The following is a 24,822-nucleotide window of genomic DNA, read 5'->3' as shown; positions in this document are numbered from 1 at the left end:
CTTTTGATTAAACCCTTTAGCTTCCAGACTACTTAGAGTGACATCTGGAGGGATTAATATGAGACCAGCAAGGGAATTTTGTAGGTCCTGCTACTATAAAACCGTAACAGAGAGTCTTGTCTTGATCACTGAGGCATATGCCCTCTTTAATAAGTGTGTGCTTATACCCCTGAGAACACTCCTTACTTAAAAGTCACACAAAGGCCTCAAAGTCTGGCCCTTGATTTAAGTCAACTTGTCAACCAGGTGAAGACTAATTTATTTCCAGGATATTCCTGAGAAGTAGTCTTTAGATGAAGGTGCAGGAGGAAGGAATGCTGGACTTGGAATAAGGGGGCTTAGGTCTGAATTCTGGCTTACTACTTGTGTGAACACTGGACAAATCATGACCCTTCTGGGACCTCAACTTCCTCATTTATGAAAGAGGAGATTTGGGACCAGCTGACCTCTACAATCCCTTCCAGCTCAGAATCTATGATTTTATGACCAATCTGAAGCTAATAGCTCTGAAGTCCTCTTTAAGAGAAGTAACCTTGATGATGAGCGGACCATTACTTTTGGTTCTTTCTCTGGTCAAAAAAATTGCTTCCATTTTTTTCAGCTAAGGCACTAAGGAAAGGGAAAAGTTCAGAGTACACTGTATTCTTACCACTTCGGGGAGGGCAATAGTGTCCCAAGGGAAATCAGGTTAGTCTTTTGGCTTTTTTTGTTTGTGTTGGGTTTTGAAGTCTGAGGTCTCAAAAAAAGTCTCTTTCTTGCTGAAATTTCCAGTCATCACTGATGTGTAAAGGGAGGAGGGTCAAGTCAAGTTCAAATGAACCAAAATCCCCTTCTCAGAACTAAGGCACATTACAGGATTCCCCTTTTAATTTCCAACCACCTGACAGAAAAGAACAAATCTCCCCAAGTTATCAACATTAACACAACCACCCCCAAATGACTCCTGAGTGTGGCTAAAAAGGACTGGCACCATCAGAACCAGGCTTGCCAGAGGAGGAGGAGGCAGACCCTTTATATGATGTTATTTCAAAGGCAGCAAGGTCTATTCCCATTCAACCTTTGCTTGAAAACGTCTAGTAATGGGGAACCTAGGAAGTGGAGGAAGGGGTCAGGGAGAGAGGAGAAGAAGTGGTTATGTTTTTCCATAGCTTCAAAACTAAGTTTTTTCTGACCTTGAGTCAAAATCTGCCTCCCTTAACTTTCCACCTCCTCAATTCTGCCCTCCAGTATCAAAAAGAACAATTCTAATCCCTTTAGCACAGGATCACCCTTCGGCTATTTGAATCCATCTCTTGTATCCCCTAGACTTTTCTTCCCTAGGTTAGCTTGGGTTCTTTGCAGCCCCCTTTTACAGAGTAGTCATCTCTTCTAATAGCTCCAGCTGGCTAGTCTGGCACCCTCACACTGGACCTGACTTCTGAGCAAAAGCTTGACTCTGGTCTTTGGCTATTGAGGAGGGTGTCACTACCCTCTGCAGACATTATATATCATTCCCAATCCATTCTTCTTTCATCTTGGAGTCATTAAACTCATCCTTCAGCTTCTAACCCACAGTAGGGGGCTTAGGAATTAATTTCCTACTAACCTTCTAGAGTTATTTGAGCATCTGGCAGCTGGTATAACCAGTTAACCACATCATCATCATCAACAGTTAACCACATCATCTTTCATACTGTTGTGAGAAACACACTTGTGGGGGGGGTCACAGGACTTCTCACATAGGGTCAGGGAGTAAGCCCAGAACGAGTTTCCCTACCCACTGCTTCCCTGGGGGCCCTTAGGAAGATTCACAAGACATACCCCGAAACTGAGGGTGTAGAGGAAGGAAGTCACATGGTGCTCACTAGGGACACACCCACACTCACTCACTCACATAGAAGCAGGAGTGAGGTTATACAATTCTGTCCTTCCTGGTAGACCTAAGGTTAGTCAAATTCCTCACTTTATTTCCCTACATTCCCACTATATATGCCAATAATATGCAGATTACATAGGTGTGGTAGTCAGGATACTTGAGACTTGACCAGGTGTGACCTCTTCTAAGGTCAGAGCTGTGTGCTGCATCCTTGCTTTTCTAGTTCCCTCTGGCCATTGTCATAGTTCCAGGAAAGTCAGGGTTTTAGTAAAGTAAGATAAGCGAGCTTCCCCACAGTTATTGATTATCTTTCAATAACTTTTATGGGAGCAAAACAAGATACCATAATATCCCCTCTTACACTGTCAATACCCAAACCCCCTCTAAATCAATACCAATCAATCAAAACAGGTAAGGGTGCAGTGAATAAAGCTCTGGATCCCGAATCTGGAAGACTTGAGTTCAAATCCAGTCTCAGATATTTACTAGCTGTGTGACCCTGGGCAAATCTTTTAATCTCTGTCTGTCTTAGTTTCCTTATCTATAAAATAAGGATAATAATGGCACCTACCTCCCAGGGTTGTTCTGATGATCCAATGAGATAATATTTGTAAAGTGCATTGTAAACCTTAAAGCACTATAAAAATTCCTGGTTTTATTTGTTATATAAATAAATTAAATTATGATGCTTCAGTCATCAGTCTAACAACTAGAGATACAAAGACTAAGTAAAAGTAGTCCTTTCCCTCAAGCATCTTACATTTTTCCACTGAGGGAGATCACAAGTACATAAACAACTACAGTCAATTCAATAATAAACTTTTTTTTAAAATGTTCATTTTATTTATTTTTTGTTTTCAATTTATGTAATAAAACAAGCATTTCCATAACACAGTATAATGAAAAAGATGATTGCACATGAAGCCATAAATCTGTAATGTACAACTTGCTGTTCCTTTTAAATATATAATAAAGTTATCACGTAAATTTCTTTTTTTCCTTTTTATCCCTCCTCCACTGTAGCAGCAAGCACCCCAAGCGCGTCCTCAGGGTTTGCTGCCCATACAGGTTCTTGGATCTGCTTTGTTAAAGGAAAGCAACTTAAAATGGGTTAACAAGCTTACTTTAATCAGTCAGACATATATCATTTACCTTGTTCAGGGGAAAAAGGTCAGCACCCCAAACTTCAAAATATACAGACAGAATTATCAAGACATTAACAGATCAAGTAGACAGCTTTCCAAACTGTCCAACCATTACATCCATACCCAGTCAACATCTGGGTTTCCACATCTGGGTTTTTCAAAGCCGGGGGACTCTCAACAACGGCTTCCCAGAATTCAGATCAAATCACAGAACACTTCTCAAAGTGAGTCCCAAAACAAAGCTACACATCAGGGCTTACATAGCCTTCTCCTGGCTCAGAAAATGTAACAACCTTATTGACCCACTGGCCAATCAAAAAGTATCTACTGAAAAACAAGCCTCCCTCCCCAGGCTTCTGGTGCACTTTATCCTAGGGGCAGGGAAGATCTTCCAAATTTGCATTCCCATTACATCCACCAATTAAGTACCTTCTATGTACCAAGCACTCTACCAAGAGCTGAGTATACAAAAAAAAAAAAAGTCCCTGCCCTCAAGGAGCTTATATTCTAATGGAGAAAACAACACACAAAAGAAAGTTGAAAAGAGGTAGGGGTGTGTGTGTGTGTGTGTGTGTGTGTGTGTGAGGTGGGGGCCATAGAGTTAAAGCCATGTGGAGTTACCTAGAAGTTGTAAGCTCTCTATATAGGAGGGCTTTCAGAGGAGTTTAATGCTCCACCTCCAGCCCTTCAATCAGAGAGGAGAAGCAACTGACAGTTATATAGGAGAAACACACTGAGTGATTGAAATATGGCCTTAAAGGGGAAAGTAGCTATTATCAAGTAGAAAGGATCTGGAATAGCCTCCTTCTGTTTAAGCTGAGCTGTGAAGGAAAACAGGGATTCTGAGTCAAAGATGGGGGCAGAAAACATTCCAGATATAGGAAAGAGGCAGTCAGTACAAGGGTATGGCGAAAGACAGAAAATTGTGTATATAAACAAATGAGACGATATTACTGGACAAGAGAGCACAATCAGTTCTGCTATAACAATTAAAAAAAAAACACGACTTTTTCCAAGGCAATCGATATATTAAGAAACAATTTCAGCAGAACATGAATTTCACCTTGACTTACGCATGATTTTGTCCCTGAAAAATAGCAGGAACATGGAAAAACAGCACCTCTTCACAAGAACACTCAAGCTGTCCCCTTTGAGATGCTCACTTCTTTCCATAAACAAATCAAGTCCTTTTCAAGGTAAAGTGTCGTCTTTATTATACAATAAATCTTACTTTTTGACTATATATGATGCAGTAGGAGCTGTGGGCAGAGGAGGGCTGGTCAGTATCCAAGCACTCTACTCCCACACCCCCATGGGGGAAGATGAGGGATGGTGGGCCACCTGTTGTAGCCCACCAAGGTTACCCTCTCGATTGTAGCCAACTGATTTTACTCCCCCAATCCTTTGGGAACCAGGGTTCAGACAGAGCAGCAGACCCAAGGTCTCAGAGGCATTCACTATTTGTTGTAGTATTTTTAACATGTACAAAACTGTGCTACCACTTTAATGACATTCCTATCTCTTTTTTTAATGTATCACTGATGAAGTTTTTGAGCGTTGTGTCTCTAATCCCATTTTCCCATAAGTCCTGTTGTTTTTATAGCAAAATTTTGCAAAATGTCATCATTTTTCAAACATGCATATAAGTTAAAGCAGAAGGAGTCATTACTCTGTAAGAATTTTCTGTAAGAAAACTAGAACAATAAAAAATGGCCAGGCTATGAAGAGCTTCCAGTGGCAACCAGAGGAGTTTATATTTGACCCTAGAGGTAACAAAGAACTATTGGATGGGTGAGGGGATGCGGAATATGGTTGACCAGCATTTCAGGAGAGTCACCTTGGCAGCTGTGTGGAAGAGAGCTTGGACTTGAGGGGAAGGGGAGCTTAAGGTAATGAGATCAGTTAGAAGGCTATTGCAATAGTCTATACAGGTGAGAATGCAGGACTGGACTAAGGCTGTGGTTGCATGAGTAGAGAGAAAGGGATATATAAAAGAAATTACAAGATTTAATAAGTTACTTGATCTATGAAGTGAGAGTGAATGTGAGAAAGTTGAGGACACCAAGTTTGGGAACTTGGGTGATGGTGGTGCCCTTGACAGAAATAAGGAAGTTCAAAAGGGAGGGAGGTTTTCAGGAAAAGATAATAGGTTCTATTCTGTACTTATTGGGTTTAAAATAGGAGACATCAGTTCAAAATATCCAACAGGCTTTTGGTAACGTAAGACTAATGTTCAGTATCAAATGGTATAAAGTCCTTTCAATAGTTTCATCATCTGAATCATTAGATACCTACAAACTAAGAGTTTTTGGTATTGAGTCATTTCAGTCATGTCCAGCTCTTTATGACTCCATTTTGGTTTTTTTTTTTTTTTTTTGGCAAAGATACTGGAGTGGTTTGCCATTTCCTTCTCCGTTCATTTTACCAGATGAGGAAACTGAGGCAGAGTTAAGTGACTTGTCCCAGGACACACAGCTTTTAAATGTCTGATGCCAGATTTGAACTCACAAAGATGAGTCTTCCTGGCTTCAGGCCACTAACTCTATCCACTATGTCATCTAGCTTGACTGAGAGAGTCCTTGACAGGAGTCATATGATGTTCACAGGCAAGGTCAAATCCTGCCCATAAACATCAGCTAGTTCTCCAGGATTCTGGTAGCCATGGTGACAAAGACGTTTAAAGAAGGTATACAGCCACACTGAAACATGGCTGACAATAATGCTCCAACAAAGTAAACAGCATCACTTAAATGCAATTATACACTAGTTCTTTGAATCAAGGGGTCTGTGTTGCTTATATGGTCTGGCTGGGGAAGTCTTTGGTGGGTGGGTGTGGGGGTGCGGAGCTTCAGTGCTACTAGTACAAATAACATGATCAATAGAATTGCTTGTTAGGGTGCTACTGGTGTAAACAATTTATAGCTTATACATCAATTTAGCCTAAATACACATATACACACCAAAGAAATTTTTTTAAATAAAGAAACTTAAATGGGTTCTTGCAATGCTAATGCAGCTTTAGCTCGAACTAAGGCAATCCATAAATGTAACAATAATAATATTTATATAGTGCTTTAAGGTTTGCAGTGTTTTGCATATAATATTTGAAAAGGATCACAAGCAAGCCCCTATAAATGTACCTCAGCTCCCCGTAAGTTCATAGATTTATAGCTGGAAGACAAGGCCAAATAGACAAGGCCACATTCTTTTGTGAGATCTCCCTAGGCCAACATGTCTCAACACATTTTTAGTTATTTTATTAAAAGGCCTACATGTAACTAGTTGACACAAAAGAATCATTTTAGATGTCTATGAAGGCTTTTCTACTCATCTACTACCACAACCACCAACACAGAAAGATCCCCAATTCTTACCCCAAGGTTAAATCAGGGTGAGTAAATTCCTTTCATGTATTTCCCACCTTTGGAGAAGGAAATGGTCAAGCACTCCAGTATCTTTGCCAAGAAAACCCCAAATGGGGTCATGAAGAGTCAGACACAATTGAAACAATTCAACAACATTTACCACCTGACAGTACAGGGTGCATTTTCTATGTAGTTCACAACTCCACTGAGTCTTTTTAAGACTGGAAATAAACACAAGCAGACCATTTTTCATTTAACCTTTTAACTCCCCTGATATCCTGGTAACTAGTTAAGACCAAGTAGATTTAGTTGAATCTTTGATCCTCTCCAAGGAGGCAGGGAGGGGCAATGCTGTCAACCTTGGTCTTGAATTCCCCATTGTTGAAGAGAAAGTCCCTGCTCCCCTTTTGAAAGCATGAGAGAACTTGACAAATGCTTTACTGAAATTTAAGCATTATTTTGCTCCTTCAGTCTATTTACTTTTTCAGAAAAAGAAATGAGGTTAGTCTGGCTTGATGTACTCTTTATGAAGCCATGTTGGCTCTTGGTGACCACTGCTTTCTTTTCCAAATGCTCAAAAACTCTCATTTCAACGAAGTGTCCTATAATTTTGCCCAGGAACAGAAGTCAACCATACCATCCTATAGTTTTCAGATTTCCACCCCCTTTCTATTTGTGAAAATCTGGGCAATAGATGTCCTTCAATTCTATGGCACCTCTCCTGCTTTCCTTACAGAGATTACTAATAGTGGCTCCGTAATTGCCTCTAACCAGTTTTTCTATACCTTAGCATGCAAGTTGGTGTAGGCCTTGTGTTTTTTTTTTACATTTATATTGAAAGTTTTTACTTCCAAACTCCATCCTTCCCTTCCTCTCCTCCTTCCACCCTCCCCCCCCCTCCAATTGTAAGCAATAAGATATAGGCAATTATCTAAAACATTTCCATGTTAGTCATTTGGGAGAAGACTCCATTCCCTCCTCTTTTTTCTTTTGGGTGCAGCATAGTCTTGCCTCATTCAAATTTCCTTTCACTTGAAGGACTTTGTCAGAACTTGTAGTTTCTGAATTGAATTGTTAAATTTAACCACTATGTGTCTAGGAATTTGCAGCCTTGAGGTTTTCTTTTCCTTCTGGAGTTCACCTGCGAATTCTTTCAATCAGAATTTCACTCCTTTGCTCAGAAGTTCTGGGCAGTTCTTTTATTTCCTGAATTATGCCGCTAGTGTTTTTGTCTTGCCTGGTTCTCCGGGTAGACCTTTGCTCCTCTGCTTGTTTCTATGCATCTTGTCTTTGAGATCAGTATGTTTTGCTTGCATAGCAAGCATATTTTCTTTTAACATTATTGATCTTTTGCTTCTCTTCTTCCAGATTGTCCTTCACTTCTGTATATTGGCATTTCCCGTTTCTTTTATTTCTTTGGGGAGACTTTTCATCGCAGATTCCAGTTTTTCTATTCTGCTTATTATTTTTGCTATGCAGATCATAAATTCTGCACTCATAATTCTTATTTGTCTTTTGAACCACTCAGTAACAATGTGTTGTAGTTCCATGTCATCCTCACAGTCCATAGGGTCTTCTTTCTCATCAAGTTTTAGGTCATTTCCTTTCATTTTATAATATTAAATCATAAATGCCTGAATAAGTTTACTAGACCTGGAAGACATAGTTTTTTCTGTTGGTAGTGATTTCCTTGTTGATTTGTCTGTTTATGTTCAAAATCTTTTCATTTTCTTTTCCCTAAGATGTTTGGTAATTTCAATCTTCTCATCCCCCACCCCCTTCATTTCCCCTATTCACTTTTGACTCTGTCCTCTCTCATAATGGTTTCCTTGGGGGGCTAGGTCTCAGTGTCTCAACCTCCTCCCACACTGGGCAATTTGAAGTTCACCAGCCAAAGCCTCTGCTACAAGGGATTATCATGGGATTGTAGTTACTGGTTGGCTATTGCAGCCCAGGCAAATTTCCACAATCTAGATCATAGCACTGAAAGGAGGAAGAGAGGGAAAAAGTATGGGTGTAAGTTTGGCTGTTCAGTGGGTCCTTGGGTCTGCTAGAGCAGCTTTGCTGCCAGTGGGGGTAGGGTACCAAGTGAACTCAGTCAGTGAGAGGTAGTTCATGAGTTTGGGGTAATTTTTTTTTACCTGGTTTTGGATTCTGGGTGTCCAAGACCATGGAGACAGTTGAAGCTGTTTTATCTTTGGCACATTATTTCTGTTTTGGAGAAATTGAAGAAGTTGTAGGGATCAGATAAAATGTCTAGTTTTCAATCTTGTTGCCCAAAGGACCCAGAATCATTTCTATTTGTGACATTTATCAATACTTATTAAGTTTGCATTTTACAAGCTAGGCGTAGGTATACTTTTCTCCTCTGCCTGTAGTTTTGAAGGCTGTCAGTAGGTAAATTCTGGCACCTTAGGTTTGGTTGCCTAAGTCCTATAAGGCTTAACCCATGTGAAAGAAAAAAGATTCAGAGTACAATCTGAGGTGCATGATGAAGGGGCCATTTCTCCCCTTACTTTAGAGAAGATACAACTATCCTCTGACTGCTGCTCTCATGGTTCTCTAGGTTGGCTGTTGAGCCTGAATTTCATGGTAATCCTCCTCTACCCTTTAGAACCCTTCTTGCTGTAAGCCTTGAAGTATAAATATGACCCTCTGTGTTCCAGAGGGTCAGTTGGTTTTTTCTCTCCACCTGGCTATAAGCTGTGAGCTCATGACTTCCTAGGCAAGCTCATGGTTTCCTAGGCAAGCTTCCATACCATTCCTGGGATGGAGTCACCTTGCATTTGTGTCTTTAGGGCAGAGCTTTGTGAAACCTCAAAAGGCAGCTGGCATCTTCCAGGGTATGGAAGCAACAGGATAACGGCTACTAGAATAGTTGCCCTGGCAACAGCAAAAGAGGAAGACTGGCTGAGAGGGAAAGAATTGCTCACAGAGAGACCACCAGAAGAAAAGAGCCCACTAGGCATTGATTAGGCTGTATTCAGTAGAGGTGAAATGTAAAAGGGCTAACAAGCAACCTTGGACAAGAAGCTATCTGTGAATATCTCCACAAGGTCTGAATATTGTCCTTTCAACTGATAATAAAATGCCCCATTGCTTAGTATTCCCTTTTATGTGTGGGAATAAAGTTCCATACCATATTCATGTTTGTTCTCTGGGCACCTTTTTTTTTAACATCCTCCTCCCTCACTCCTCCCTTACCATAGAATCAAAGATAGAATTGTTTCTCAGGGTCTGAAGAAGGTGTGGACTTTTAGCACTGGGGAATTTGGTTCCACTATTGAGGGGAAAGGCAACCCTAGAGCAATGAACTTTGGGCTATCTAAATAGAGGACAAAGATGGTCAAATTTTACCAGTTCCTATGGCTTCACCCAAGAGGTATATAGCTAGCCACTGTGCTAGATTACATACTTTTCCTACAAATCTAGCAACTATTTGGGATAGGTGCTTATGCTTAGTAGAACTAGTTATTTCCTCAAGCATCTATCGTAGACAGCCTTCTTAAGAAGTTTAGCCACAAAAGAGAAGAGAGATATGGGACAACAGCTAGCAGGGAAGGGTAGATCATGGAAGAGTTTTTTTTTTAAATGGGGGAGACAAGTAGGGAGGATGGAAGGAGAAGAGAAAGACTGAAGATCAGTGATAGAGTGGGGATGATAGAGGGGGAAATCTGCTAGAAAAGATGGGATGGAATGGGATCACATGTACATATAAAGGGGTTTGCCTTGGCAAAGAGAAGTTATATTGTTTAGAACTCTCTAGGTGATATAGATGAGGAGGAGGACAGAAGAGAGAGTTCTCACCAAATGGACTCAACATTTTCATTGAAATATGAGGCAAGACTCTCAGCTGAGAAAGTGGGGGGAGGGGGAATCATGAGATATTGGAGAAGGGATGAAAAGTTTGAAGACATGGGAAGTGCATAGTAAGTGAAATTAGGGAGGTATAAAAGAGTTGCCATTGCAGCAGTGAGGGCCCAATTGAGATTATGTAACATAGACTTTTAACAGATCCAGTCAACATGGTTTCAGGATTTTTTCCAATCTTTGTTCAGCTATTGTATTCTCTTTTATATAAACACTCTTTTCTATTAAAAAACTAAACTAGTTATTCCTTCTTGACTGGTCTCCATATTTCTCTTCAACTTCTCTCTTCAGAAATTTTTTTCTTTCTATGGCTCCTCTCTCAGAGAGAGGTCTCATTAAACCTTCCTAGGCAGAACAGATAGCTTGAAAATACCTGAAGCAAATGGCCTCCAAGGGGAACAATTCTAGCTTTCTCTTCCCTTCCTCAGTATGCACCATTTTGAACTCAATTGGTACCCAAGTTGATTCAACCTGGTTCATGTTGTCTATCTTTATCATTTGGAGGGGAGGGGTGAGGTAGAGAGGGAGGAAGGAAATTATAGAATATGAACCAATAATATCTCTTTTGTTCATTTCAAGTCTTCAGAAGATGATGCTAACTTTTAGACAGAGCATCTATCTTCATACCTAGCAAACACACACCCATACGCACATAAATACATACACACACAAATTATATGTATGTGTGTGTATGTATATATATATATATATATAAAATCACATCATAGTATGAAATCTACTCTTCTCTCCTTTATGCTTTATCATTCATCCATCCATCCTTCCCTTTTCAACTGCATTTACCTCCACCCCACACCAAAGGGCACACATACAAAATCAATACTTAAATGGAAGACCATGGGATCTTAGAGAAATCAGTTCAGTGAAGATAAACAGCTAACAGAAACAGACCAAACTGAAGAGATGCACTTTGAGGATACAGATCAGCATTCTCAGAGTATAAGAGGGAAAGGGAGGAAAAATTTGGACTCTCGCAAATTTACTCTTGGCAACAGAGAGAGTTTCAGTCACTCTGCAGCTGCTCCTTCATTGAGCTGAAGTCTTTCTTTTTTTTCTCTTGGTCTTGGCATTGTCCCTCTTCTTCTAGTTCACTCGAGGTCATGAGCCTCACCAGTGGCAACTGAAGAAGTAGTATAGATAGAACATGGAGACAGTTTCTCTCTCATCACTTCCTAAGGTCAAAACTTCCCAAGAGACTTCTCCTTGTCCTCCTCTTCCTCCCCCTCCCTTAGAATGGGAAGGGTTAAATCCTCCCATGCTCAGGAAATATGCACTAGACATCAGTCTCTCTCATCTTGCTACATATACCACCAAAAATACATATGTTAGTGTTTCTAGAAATTTGTGATCTTATTGGTGTGCTTAGTTGGTACAGATCATGACCTAGCCCCATGCCTTCTCAACATATATAGTTCTTAAAGATGTCATTGTAGGAATATGGGACAGTAATTATTTGTGGTTTTTCAAATGGATTTTCAAAAGTATTATAAATATAATTCTCCCAATGATATATTATCCTCTCCTTTTTTTCAAATATCTTAAGAACTGATCTCTTGGAATAACCAGCCAAGATAGTAGAGTACAACTGAGTTCTTAATCACAACTATGTTACAAAGATCTAGAAAATTCACCAGACCAAGTCAGGATCAGAAAATTCAGGGAGGAAAATCACAGTGAGTAACTTTTCAAGCCCAGGTGAGGCTCAGTAGTCAGAAATGGAGGTCTGTGGAAGCTAGAGATGCTTTTAGGCAGGGGCAGCTGCAAGGCACCTTCTGTTACAGCATGTGAATGAGGACCTAGTTGTAGCTATGCATGAGGGTTGCAAGAAGAGGTACCAGATTCAGTAAAGAGGATCCTGACCTTGAACAGGGAGTAGGAATAGGTGTCAGTTGGCAGCTCTATTGTTCATATCACAGAGATGGATCACAGATCTAGTGAGGATAAAGGAGATCTTTGCCTAGGGCTGGTGGTCTAGGACAAGAAGTGGTCCCAGACCTTGGGCTTTATACTGAGTAAGGAACCAATATAGAAGTATACACCACCTATATGGCTTATTCCCCAGGAGAGGAGTATACTCTCAAAACTATCCCCATCCCAGTCTGAAGTCTATAACATAATAACAAAGGCAGGAAGCCCAGACACAAGGGAAACCTGCAATGCTTTCTAAATAGCTGATGGCAATGGGGTCCAAGAGCAGCTTACTGGAGTTCCAATCAAGGGCAAGCCCATACTTATGTAATTCAGACCCAAATCCAGGTAATGAACTTGGCATAGTTCAAATCAGAAGCATAGCTGTCAGACTTTATCCTACATCAGGTCACTTTAGGTGCACTGACAGATTGTAGATGCCCTGCCTGAGATCTCCTTGAAATTTTGGAATAACACAACACTCAATACACTGAGAAAGCAGCAATCCAAGACAACACAGAACAGCACCAAGCATAGCTTAGCTATTACCTCCAGAAGTACTCAGAACCTATCCATAATAAGGACCCAAAGTCAGAAAATAAGTCTGGAAGAATAAGCAACAAAAAAATCCCACTATAAAGCACTATTGTGATGATAGACACAAACTACAAAAAGAAGAATATGACTCCAAAACATCTATAAGCAAGGCATCAAAGAAAAATACACTTTGGACACAAATTCAACTAGAATTCCTGGAAGAGATTTTTTTAAGAGTTTTTTTTAAACCAGAAGTTATTTTACAAATAAGTGAAATAAACAGAAGAATAAAATGGAAAAGAAATGAGAACTGTAGAAGAAAGAATTGGAAAGAGAATTAATAGTTTGGCATGATAAGTACAAAGCCTTACCCAAATCATAGGCTCTTTGTAAAACCAAGCACAAGCAGCTTTCCAGAGGACTGCTGCTGTGAATAGCTTTAAGGTTCTGGTCACATAGTATAGTGAACTCTCTATTTATTCAGCAGTAAACAAAGCAAAACATACACAGAAACCAAAGTACAGCATTCACAATGTTATAACAACAATTTATCACTAAAGTGGTTGCATAGTTTTCACCAAAGTGGCCACATAGTTTTAAACAAAAGAAATCATTCAGTAAGTCTTTAACTCAATCATCCTTAAGGAGCAAGCCTCCTTAAGGGACACAAAGTACAAAGGTCAAAGTTCTCCACCCCTAGGTCACATTGTCTTAATCTCTCAGTCAAAAAGTCTTCTTTCTTCTTGATTGGAAATTAGTTTCCAATCATCCTTAACTCAATCATCCCTAAGAGGTACAAGGTACAGAGAACAAAGTTCTCCCACCCTTAGACCATAGAAAATCATGATCTTCTCAGTCAGCACTAAGTACCCAAGGAGAAGACTTTTCATCTTGACTTGAGGCTGGCTCCCAAATTCCATGGTTCCTCTTCCATGGGTTCAGTTCCTGCCTGAATCTATCCAATCATCACTTGGATTCACAGATAGGCAACTCTCAGCTCCTCATCCAGCTCCTTGTCCAATCCCTCATCCAGCTTTATATTGAAGCTCACAGTGTCCAGTCAACCTCAAGTCCTTCTGGAGCAGCAAGCACCCCAAGTGTCCTCAGGGTTTGCTGCCAACACAGGTTCTTAGATCTGCTTTGTTAAAAGAAAGCAACTCAAAATGGGTTAACAAGCTTACTTTAATCAGCCAGACATATATCGTTTACCTTGTTCAGGGGAAAAAGGTCAGCACCCCGAACTTCAAAGTATGCAGGCAGAATTATCAAGACAGAAACACATCAAGTAGACAGCTTTCCAAACTGTCCAGCCATTACATCCATACCCAATCAACGTCTGGGTTTCAACATCCGGGGGGCTCCGGACAACGGCTTCCCAGAATCCATATCAAATCACAGAACACTTCTCAAAGTGAGCCCCCAAAACAAAGCTACACATCAGGGCTTATATATCCTTCTCCTGGCTCAGAGAATGTAACAACCTTATTGACTCACTGGCCAATCAAGAAGTATCTACTGAAAAACAAGCCTCCCACCCCAGGCTTCAGGTGCACTTTAGCCTAGGGGCAGGGAAGATCTTCCAAATTTGCATTCCCATTACACCTTCACAGTTTTTGTTTCTGGGAAGACAAAGCTTAACAGAGCCACAATAATATTCATACACATTGCTGGCACCATCATCAATTCACTATCTGCCTGTGAAATCAACACAGACCCACCAAAAGGTCTGAGAAGTCAACACACATAATCAGTATGGTCCCAGGACCTCTGAAACCTTCCTGAAGCACTTCTGTAAATAGACAACAAGAAAATCCTCTTTCAGGGCTTCCAGTAAGGTCCTAGAGTTTCTGTACAAAGTATTACAAACAAAAATCAACACAGACAGAACAGACAAAGTGCCATCACTACAAACTTTCCCTTCTAAATTCTGCTCTTTCCCAGCTTGGGCTTCTCCTTATATATGGTCATTAGCTCCTCCCTGTTCCACCCACCTCTTACATCCTTCCTGTTCCTGTCTTTGGCAAGTCCCTCCCGCTGTGAGTTTTACAAGTTCTGTTTCTTAACAAAGACTTGATATAATCATGGGCAAGGATTAAAAGAAACTTGAACTAAAACAACTTGCTAAATAATTAAATAGCTGAAACAAGGCATTAAGTACTTCTTTGCTTACCATTACACTCCTTGAAAATTATAATGGACCAAATAGAAATTAATGAATCCATGGAACAAGAAATGTCAAAAGAAGGTCACAATACTGAAAAATAGAAGAAAACATAAAATATCTTATAGCAAAAGTAACTGAGTTGGAGAAAATTTCAAGGAAAGATAACAATCACTGGACTATCTGAAAGCTATGACTGCCCCACATGTACAAAAAGACCCAAGACATCATATTTCAAGAAATCATTAAAGAAAACTGCTAAGATCTTTTAGAATCAAAGAATAAGATGAAAATAGAATCCACCAGTAACTTCCTGAAAGAAAGCCCAAAATGAAAGCGCTCAGGAACACTATAGACAAAATTCAGGACTTCCAGGTCAAATAAAAATTCTGCAAGAAGGCAAAAAGAAAGAATTCAAGTACTCAGGACTATAATCAAGATCACACAAGATTTCACACCCATCACTATAAGGAAATGGAGAACTTGGGACATGCTATTCTAGAAGGCAAAAGATCAAGGCTTACAGCCAAGAATAACTTTCCTAGGAAAACTGAGTATAATCCCACAAGGTGAAAAAATTAATCTTTAATGAAATAGAGGACTTCCAAGGATTCATCAAGAAAAGACCAAAGTGGGGCGGCTAGGTGGCACAGTGAAAAGAGCACCAGCCCTGGAATCAGGAGGACCTGAGTTCAAATCTGGCCTCAGACACTTAACACAAAACTAGCTGTGTGACCTTGGGCAAGTCACTTAACCCCAATTTCCCTACCTTCCCCTCTCCAAAAAAAAAGGCAAAAAAAAAAAAAGACCAAAGTTGCTTAGAAACTTCAAAATACAGAGGAGTCAAGAGAAACATAAAAAGATAAATATGAGCAAGCAATCATAAGTGACTAAAAAAGTAGCATTGTTATGTTTTGTTTTGTTTGTTTGTTATGTTTTGGTGCTCTTAAAGAAGACTGGAAAGGGAGAGGAAGAGGAATACATTAGGGGAAAAGAGAGGAAGGATGGGGAAAATCATCTCATATAATTGGGGTATACAAGTAGAAGTCTGTACAAATGAGAAGGTAAGGTTGGGGTGAATAGACATAATTGAACCTCACTTTGATCTGAACTGGTCAAAGGAGGGAAGAAGACATGCACAACTGGGTGCATTTCAAAAGGAAACAGGGAGGAAAAGGGAAAGAAGGGAAAGAGATAAGAGGGAGAGTAGATTAATGGAGGGATTAGTCTTAAACAAACCAACTCTAGCCACAGAAGGTTGATGGTAAAGAGGGATATAAAAGGAAAGAAAGAATCAGAATCTATGGTTGGGCTCTGGACAAGGGGAAAAAAGGACAGGAGAGCAGATCTAGGTTGCATCCAAACTAAAGCCCTGAGTACTCTCCATCTTTCACCACCCCCTTCATCTTTTTAAAGAAGGACCAGGAAACTGATCAGCAATGTTCACCCATGATTCCAGATTCCATTGGAATCTGGAACTTCCTTTCTACTCACATCCTGAAAGAGAGGTAGAAAGGGTGTAAATAGAAACATACTTCCTTTTTTGGACATGGCCGATGTAAGAATTTGCTTGGTTTGATAATGCATATTTCATTACAAGGCCTTGTTTTAATTTTTCAGTGGGAAGGAGGGGGGGGAATTGGGAGGAATATAAGGAGTATTTTCATTAATTGACCAAATAAAATTAAATTTAAAAAAATAGGCTATAGGTTTAATGTAGTTAATATGAGAAGGGAAACTGTTACCCAAGGGAAAAATGTTTACAGCAAGTTTCTCTAATAAATGTCTCATTTTCAAGATAAAGTAGGGACTGATTCAAATGTATAAGGATAAAATTCATTCTCCATTTTATAAATGGTTGAAGAATATGAAAAGGCTATTTTCAAAAGAAGATATAAAAACTATAATCTTATGAAAAAAATGTTCCAACTGAATAAAAATTAACCCAAAAATGAAAATACAAGGAACTCTAAGGTTTGACCTCATATACCTCAGCTTGGCAAAGTTGACTAAAATGGAAAATGATAAATGTTGGAAGGGCAGTAGGCAAACAGGCACATTAATATATTGATGGAAGGGCTATGAATTGGTTCAATCATTTGGGAAAGTAATTTGGAACTATACTCCCCAAAGTTGCTAAATTGTGGATATTTTTGACACAGTGATACTACCACAAGATCTGTACCTTAAAGATATTAAAAACAAAAACAAAAAAACATAAGAAGAAAATGACCCATGTGACCAACGCTGAAGAATGACACACACCTACTGACAGAAACAATAGAAATGGACTCAAGATGCATAATGAAACATATTTTTACATTGTAAATATAGGAATTAATTCTGCCTAACTATGCATATTTCTTATAAGAGTCTGAGGGGTTTTTTTCCCTTTTTTATGGGGGAAGGAGGTAGGGAGAGAAAATAAATTCTTGTTAATTGAAAAAAGTAAAACAAAACCTTATACAAAAAAAGGAAATAGATTTGATCCTTTAATGCCTTCAAAATCATGTCAACACCCAGCACAGAACTCTTCTATCCATTCATGATCTAGTCTAGCTTTTCTTCCCATCTTTGTTTTCTTTAGGGCCATTTATACTTTTCCATGCAGCATATTAAGGACCATAAGATCAGAGTCCAAACATGATGCTTCTACTGTCACTAATGAAAAAAAATAGTTTGCCATTGAATAATGACTGATTTCCTATCCTCTCCCATTGTTTTGCTTGTTCTTTTCCTTCCAGCTTCACTCTTAATTCTGTATCATAATCTAGGTTAATTAGATCTTATGCCCAGGTTTCTGCAAACTTATTTTTCCTTTTATTAATTCTCACTGTTTTATGAAGCAATTCTTTCCTCTCCAAGCTCTTTTGTATAGAATGTCTCAAGATTGCTCTTCAGCTAAATTCTTTTCAACATGACTCAGTCAAATATCTCAGAGAGAAATTGCTTCTGTTTCTTAAAGCTTCTATTCCTGTTTCTCTTTTTCAATATTCTAAAGCTGAGATTCCAGAACAGTTTCTACTCGTAATCTTCCCTATCCATCCTCCTTTGAGAATAAAACTTGGTAAATTATTTTATATTATCAACTGGTGTTGCTCTTAGCTTCCATACTCTCTTATTGGCAAGGAAATAAAATGCTTCCTGCCTTATCTGGGTTTTAGGCTCTTTTGCCTTCCTTTGCCAGCAATTGTTTTATATTAAGCTTTCATAAATGGTGATTTCTACATCAACATTAGTTCCTTTATCCATTTCCCATTTGGGACTTGTCAAAAGCTTGTTTAAATAGATCAGGTAGGAACGGTCTTAATTGCCTAACTTAGCTTCTCATCTTTATCCTTTATTCTAAACTGGTACTGATTTTGATCTTTGCTCTAATCAGCAGATGATCTGATTGTACAAAGACAAGCAATTTAGAAACCTACTGGTTTCTGTCTTTTAAGATATAACCGGTTTCAATGCTGATGATATTATTCAGTTGTCACCATGTTGAGCACTTTCTGACTCCCTCCTTTTTTTTCCTTTTTTTTTGGAGGGGGAGAGCAGGGCAATTGGGGTTAAGTAACTTGCCCAAGGTCACATGGTTAGTAAGTGTTAAGTGTCTGAGGCTGAATTTGAACTCAGGTCCCCCTGACTCCAGGGCCAATGCTCTATTCACTTCGCCACCTAGCTGCCACCTGACTCCCTTCTTAAGGAAAGAATTCATGACATTAGGTGTGAGGCTTCTCTTCAATCTATTAAAGTTTGTCCTTTTCCTTTCATGAATTATACTTTTTAAAATTTAAGTTTTCTTTTTTATTATTAATTTTAAAATTATTAACATTTCAATATATAAAGAGGGAAAGAAGATTTTACATGAAATCACAAGTTCTTGATTAATCTCTCTAAGCCTCAATTCTCCAAAATTCTAAGTTATGGAAAGGTTTGAATCTGCATTGGTAGAAGATGTTCCAATACTAGTGAACTCACGGGTCTTATGAATATCAACATATTTTCATTCTTATAATTTTTACTGAAATATAACTACAAGAATATAGTCATTCATTCAACAAACATTTATTAAAGATCTATTTAGTGAAATAGAATTGGTTAAATTCTGGAGCATACAAGGATAAATAAGGCAGGGCTTCTGATCCTCAAGGAACTTCCACATTGGTAACTATGAGCTAAATTACTTCCTTTGATTAGCAATTCATGAGAAAAGATACAATGTAAAGGGATGATTGAAAGAAAAATAAACTCCAAGATACACTGTTTACTTTCTCTAGTTAATTTATAACTTTCTCTAGTTTACTTCTATTATAATTTATTAACCATTATTGTCATTATTATTAATTTGATTCTGGCTTTATTTTTCACTCTCCTAAGATACTTCTACTCACACCTCTCCTCATCATTTCTTCTTCTTTTGCATATTTTTGCTTTAATCTAGTGTTGAGGTCTCTCCTCATTAATTAACCAGCTAAAGATAAGCTGGCAAAGGTTAAGATTTAGAGTCGCTATTTGTTATTTTTGTCTCCCACAATGGCTTCCTCTTTTTTCTCCTTCCCAGTCATGACAGAAAAGTCCAGAAAAAAATGCTTTAACCCTGTTCATGTGTCTCCTTCCAATTAACTCATTCCTTTTTAAAAAATTGCATTGATAGGGGCAGCCAGGTGGCTCAGCGAGTAAGAGCACCGGCTCCAGTGTCGAGATGACCTGGATCAAATCTGGGCTCAGATACTCAGCACCACACCCAGAAATAATAACTGGCTGTGTAACCTTGAGCAAGTTACTTAATCCCAATTGCTTTAAAAAAAAATTGCATTGATGCCTTTTATTTTTATGTCACACTCATTTCTGAATATATCTCTTTCACCTCTCCTACCCAACAAGCCTTCCCTAGAAATAAAGATTTTTTTTAAAAAAGGAAAAAAAACAGTTAAATAAAACTAATCAATACAATGACCTCATCTGACGTATGCAATATTCCATTCCCATAGTCCCCTACCCATGCAATGAAGGAAGGGAGTTTCATTTTCCCAAAGCTATTCCAGTCCAAGCTTGACCATTATTCAGTCTGTGAAATTGTTAGGACCAATCTTTATCCTGGAAAACAGATAATGAACTATGCCCCTTCCCCTCTTATTAGACAACACAGTAGGTATTTGATAAATATTCAATTAATTAAATGTTAGGCTCTAAGTTTTGAGAAATATGCAGCCAATCAAATAAGCCTTTTCCTGAGGACAGAGTTGCACCACAAACAATATGAGGTTAGTAGACAGCACTGGCTTTGAGATCTGAGGTACTGTATTCAAATACCAGCTCTGCCACTTGACAAGTCACATAACCAGTCTAAGTCTCAATTGCTGCATTTGTAATATGATGGTATTGGACTAGATAACCTCTACCATCTCATCCTACTCATAAGATCTGCAATCTTATGATTCTTTCCTCTTCAAGCTCTTTTATATGGAATGTCTCAAGATTACTCTTTAGCTGAGTTCTTTTCAACGTGACTCAGCCAAAAGTGTCAGAGAGAAATTGCTTCTATTTCTTAAAGCTTCTCTGCCCTTGCTTCTTTCGAATATTCTAAAGGCCAAGCTGAGATTCCAGAGCAGTTTCTAAACACTATCCCACAGTGATCTCCTCACAATGCCTTAGTTGGAATCAGTTTATCAGATCAGTTCTCCAGGGCATAGGTTTTGATAGCAGTGAGAGAGGAAGGTATCGAACACCTGGGGAAGGGTCAGGGGTGGGAGGAAGGCTGTACCACTGAGCAGGGAAAAGGGACCACAGAGGAGGAAGAGGGAATGATGGATGCCCAGGAAGACAAATTTCACCTATTTTATAATTTTGCCTATGGCTGGCCCTGGTCACCAAAGCTATTTATTTTGGACCAACAAATCTTTGGGGGGCTCTGAAGTCATTTGTCTAGCTCTGCTATATAGTAATAATAATTATAATTATAATAATAGCTCACATTTATATAGCACTGAGCAATTTATGAAGCGTTTTCCTCACAGGAGCACTGTAGTGACACAGATTTGGTTTGGTATGTTTTTTTTTAAGTGTTATTAAACCCTTTGGACTCTACCACAGGGCACTACCCCAACCCAAATTGTTGGACTGTGGCAGAGAGCTAATTCACTTGAAATGGTCTGGATGAATTAATGCCTGGATTTTGTTTGGTATGGATTTAACCTGAAACTTTTCTCCTGCTACATGATGTATATTTTTACATCCTGAATGGGGAAAATGAATTAGTATTCACTTACTTGGATATGGGGAGGGAGATGTCATCTAGTTCTTCTCTAAATCCAATAACAGACCCTATCTGACCAAAATGAGAGAAGAAGCTTAACCCTAGGACCATTTATGTCTTAGTTGAATGAATGGTATCAGGCCATAGCTAGTTCTGCACAAAAATGCACCTCCCCTTGCCTCCCCTTCTTGTGTCCCCCACCTCTAGGCATGACGCCTCCTCCTTTCCCTACTAGGTATCCAGTACTGCCTTCTTCTTCCTTATCTCCATCAAAAGTTAATTTCAGGAAAGACTTCAGCAGTAGTTATCAATCCTTAGTGTGAATTAGCTTATGCCACTACTAGCGTTACATCTCCCAATTTTTTTTAAGTTCACTGCAAAAACATAACTATAAAAATAACAGAACAAATTAACTAATTCACTCAACAAACATTTATTAAAGGCTTACTCTGAGCAATGGACTTGGCTAAGTTCTGGAGTACATATAGGGATAAAAAAAAAAAAGACAGGACACCTTGGCTTCAAGACAAATCCCTAATTACTTCTTTTGTTTAACAATTCTTAAGAAAAGATACAACTTAAAGACAAGGTTGAAAGAAAAACAAACTCCCTGGGAAGAATTTCCCCATTATCAGCAGAACTGGTCAGAGAAACAAGGAACACTAAAGACTAATGTTCTGATTAGGAAAGAAGTCTTCCTGATATGCTGTAAAATCAATACAACCAATACAATCAAAAATTAAATAATCATCTACTCCCTTAATCTCTAAGGTACCTTCTAGTTCTAAAATTCTGTGAACAATTCAAGCAATTAGCCAGAAAATTTGTACAAGTTGCTCCATCATTAACATCATTGTTGTTGTTATTGTCATTATCAATAATAATATTACTAATAGGGCCAGGGGACTCTTCTTCTCCCCCCTCCCATCCAATCCCCAGCTCTGGATTCATGTGGACCAGGTTCAGTTCTAGGAACGCCTGAACCCAAGCAAAGGGGATTCAGTCTTTTCATATGTTCTCTGCCTCATTCAATACCCAACTCCACTGAAGTTCCTGAAGAAACTTCCTAAAATAATGCATACATATGGCTCATGTCAAGAGTCTTCCCAAAAGGGATTAACAGTATTTCTTCTAGAAAAGTTATTCACTGTACAAAGTAGGAGTAGATATCAGTTATAGGACAGCTATTTGTTTTCTCTATAACAAAAGAAACACTTCAAACACAAAAGATTAATATGTGTGGTGTTAACACATACCTAAAACATGAATTCCAACCCAACACCTCTATTATACTTCCTTGGGAGGTATGGGAGACTTATGGGACTGTAGAACAGATATTTCACATTCACCTTTGAAATGTACTGTCTGAGTCACAGTTAAAAGTTCACATCTTCTAGCTGGTCAAGAACACATTGTTCATCCTGCTGACCATGGTCATCTACTGCTCTAAGAAGTATCATTTCAGTGTGTATTTTCTACTAAGCAATCAGCGGTGACTATGGACCTCTCTCAGGGCTGGACAATTTATCTCTCAGAATCTCTTCTCAGGCACCTGAGCTCATAGCAGGAAACACAAATTGTCTTGTACATGATATCAGCTATTTAGTGCCTCAGGGCAATGTGGGATAGTAGGGAGAAAACTACATTTGGATTCAGAAGACCTGATCTTAGACCAAAACTTCTTAGCTCTGTGACTTTGGGCAAGAGACTTAATTAACATTATAGAACTACAGTTTCCACACCTATAAAAATAGAATAATACTCGTAAAGAAAGTATCTCAGTAACACTCTAAGATTATGTAAGGTGCACAGTAGGTACCTTTCTGTATGATAGAGGAAATTTCCTCATCAGAATTTCCCTACACCTATGATATCAAGTTACCATTATGATCTGTCCAATATGATGATGAGGAAGAGAAGGAAAAAGAAGGGGGTAGGGCAGGAGGAGGATTTCTACCTTACAGGGTTGTGATCAAATAGGAAAATGTATGTAAATAAGTCACTACAGAAATGCTATGGTTATCATTTTCCTTTGTGTGCCTGAGATCTGAGCGATTAATTTCTGAACTGCATGTCATCACAAAAGTATATGCAGTGTAGCAATTCTTAGGTACCTGCTGGCTTCACAGGGCAATATTTACTTTTTACAGACAAATTTACTTTTGATGCAATTCATGTAGGACAAAAGTGGCAGCCAGTAACTAAATTAGTTATTTCCTCCCTCTCTCTATAGGTATAAGAGCTGAACAGGTGGCCACATAGGCCAGTTCAAAGGCAGGTAGCCTGTCCAAAGTGTGCTGTGGCCTGGCGTATGACAACTTGTAGATTTCATCCTGTCAGCATATTCTAATGGGCTTATTAGCAATTCCATCATATTTAATTTGCACCTGAGGTAATTCACTGTCAGCTAGAAGAGCTATCAGTATGAAAAACTGCATCAAAATTAAAAACCAATAGTCAAAATTTCAGCTGGAATGAGCTCTCCTGGCATAATGATGAAGGGTGATTAACTATTAGCTGCTCAGGTCTGTTCTGCAGGCAGTTTTTCTGAAAGTGCCCACACGATAGTTGCCTTTCTCATAATCTGAACTGACATGTCTTCAGAATGCCAATAGACCTGGCCAAATCAGTGCATTCAAGCCAAAAAATTCACATGGAAAAAAAGACATTTGGTGAAGGCTGGTTATTATATTCCAAGCTTCACACTCTTAAGCTCAAATTTATGCAGCATTTGGAGATTTATAGAGGCAATCAGGCAGCACAGTGGGCAAAGGTACTGTGCCTGTAGTCAAGAAGCTGTGAGTTCAAATACTGACTCAGATAGTTACTAGCTCTGTCTGTGACTCTGGGAAAGTCACTTAACATTTACCTGTCTCAGCTTCCTCATCTGTAAAATGGAGATAATACACAGCACCTACCCTCCAGGTTGCCCTGAGGATCAAATGAGTTAAGAATTGTAAAGTGTTTTGCAAAACTTAAAATGCTATATAAATGTTAGCTAGCATTATTTTTAAGTTCATCTCCTGTTCTATGGTTGAACCATCTTTAACCACACTAAGTATTATATCCATAACTTTTGGTGGGTATCAGAACACCCAGGAAAAAATGAAACAAGGATTTTCTTCTCTCTTCAGCTCTAAGAAAGAAAGAGATCTTTATTCCAGTGCTGACTCTGCCTTTAGCTAACTTTGTGACCTCAAACAATTCAATTCCTTCTTCTGGGCTTCATCTTCCTCCTCTGTAAAATGAGGGCTTTAGACTGAACTTTCTTTAATTCCAAAAACATTTATCAGGTACTTAATATCATATATATATATGTATATATAATATATACTTAATAATAAGACACTATTTTCAGGTCCCTTTGAGCACTAGTATTCTATGATTCTGTGTTTGTGTGTGTGTGTGTGTGTGTGTGTGTGTGTGTGTACACATGCATACACGAGTGCATGCACTGATTTGGCCAGATCTGCTGACACATTGGACTCTTGAGGAGAGACTGAGACTGACAACTCTGCCTCACTGAAATCCAATTCACACTCGAGATATCACCCATGTGATGTTGATGGGGGATAAGATTCATGCTGGACTCCTAAAAGGAAAAGACCAAGTATTTGGGACCTGGACCCCAAAGCCCCTGAACCCAGATCCCTCTAGTTCACCTGGGGTACCCAACCCATCCCAGTCAGTAAGCCTTTTAACTGCCCTTCCTTTGC

Source organism: Petaurus breviceps, unplaced genomic scaffold, assembly GCF_028583685.1.
Source record: "Petaurus breviceps papuanus isolate PSGF00001 unplaced genomic scaffold, PetGlider_PUasm1.0 90700, whole genome shotgun sequence".
Lineage (NCBI taxonomy): Eukaryota > Metazoa > Chordata > Mammalia > Diprotodontia > Petauridae > Petaurus > Petaurus breviceps.
The sequence above is the reverse complement of the archived record's forward strand: the minus strand, read 5'-3'. Positions refer to the sequence as shown.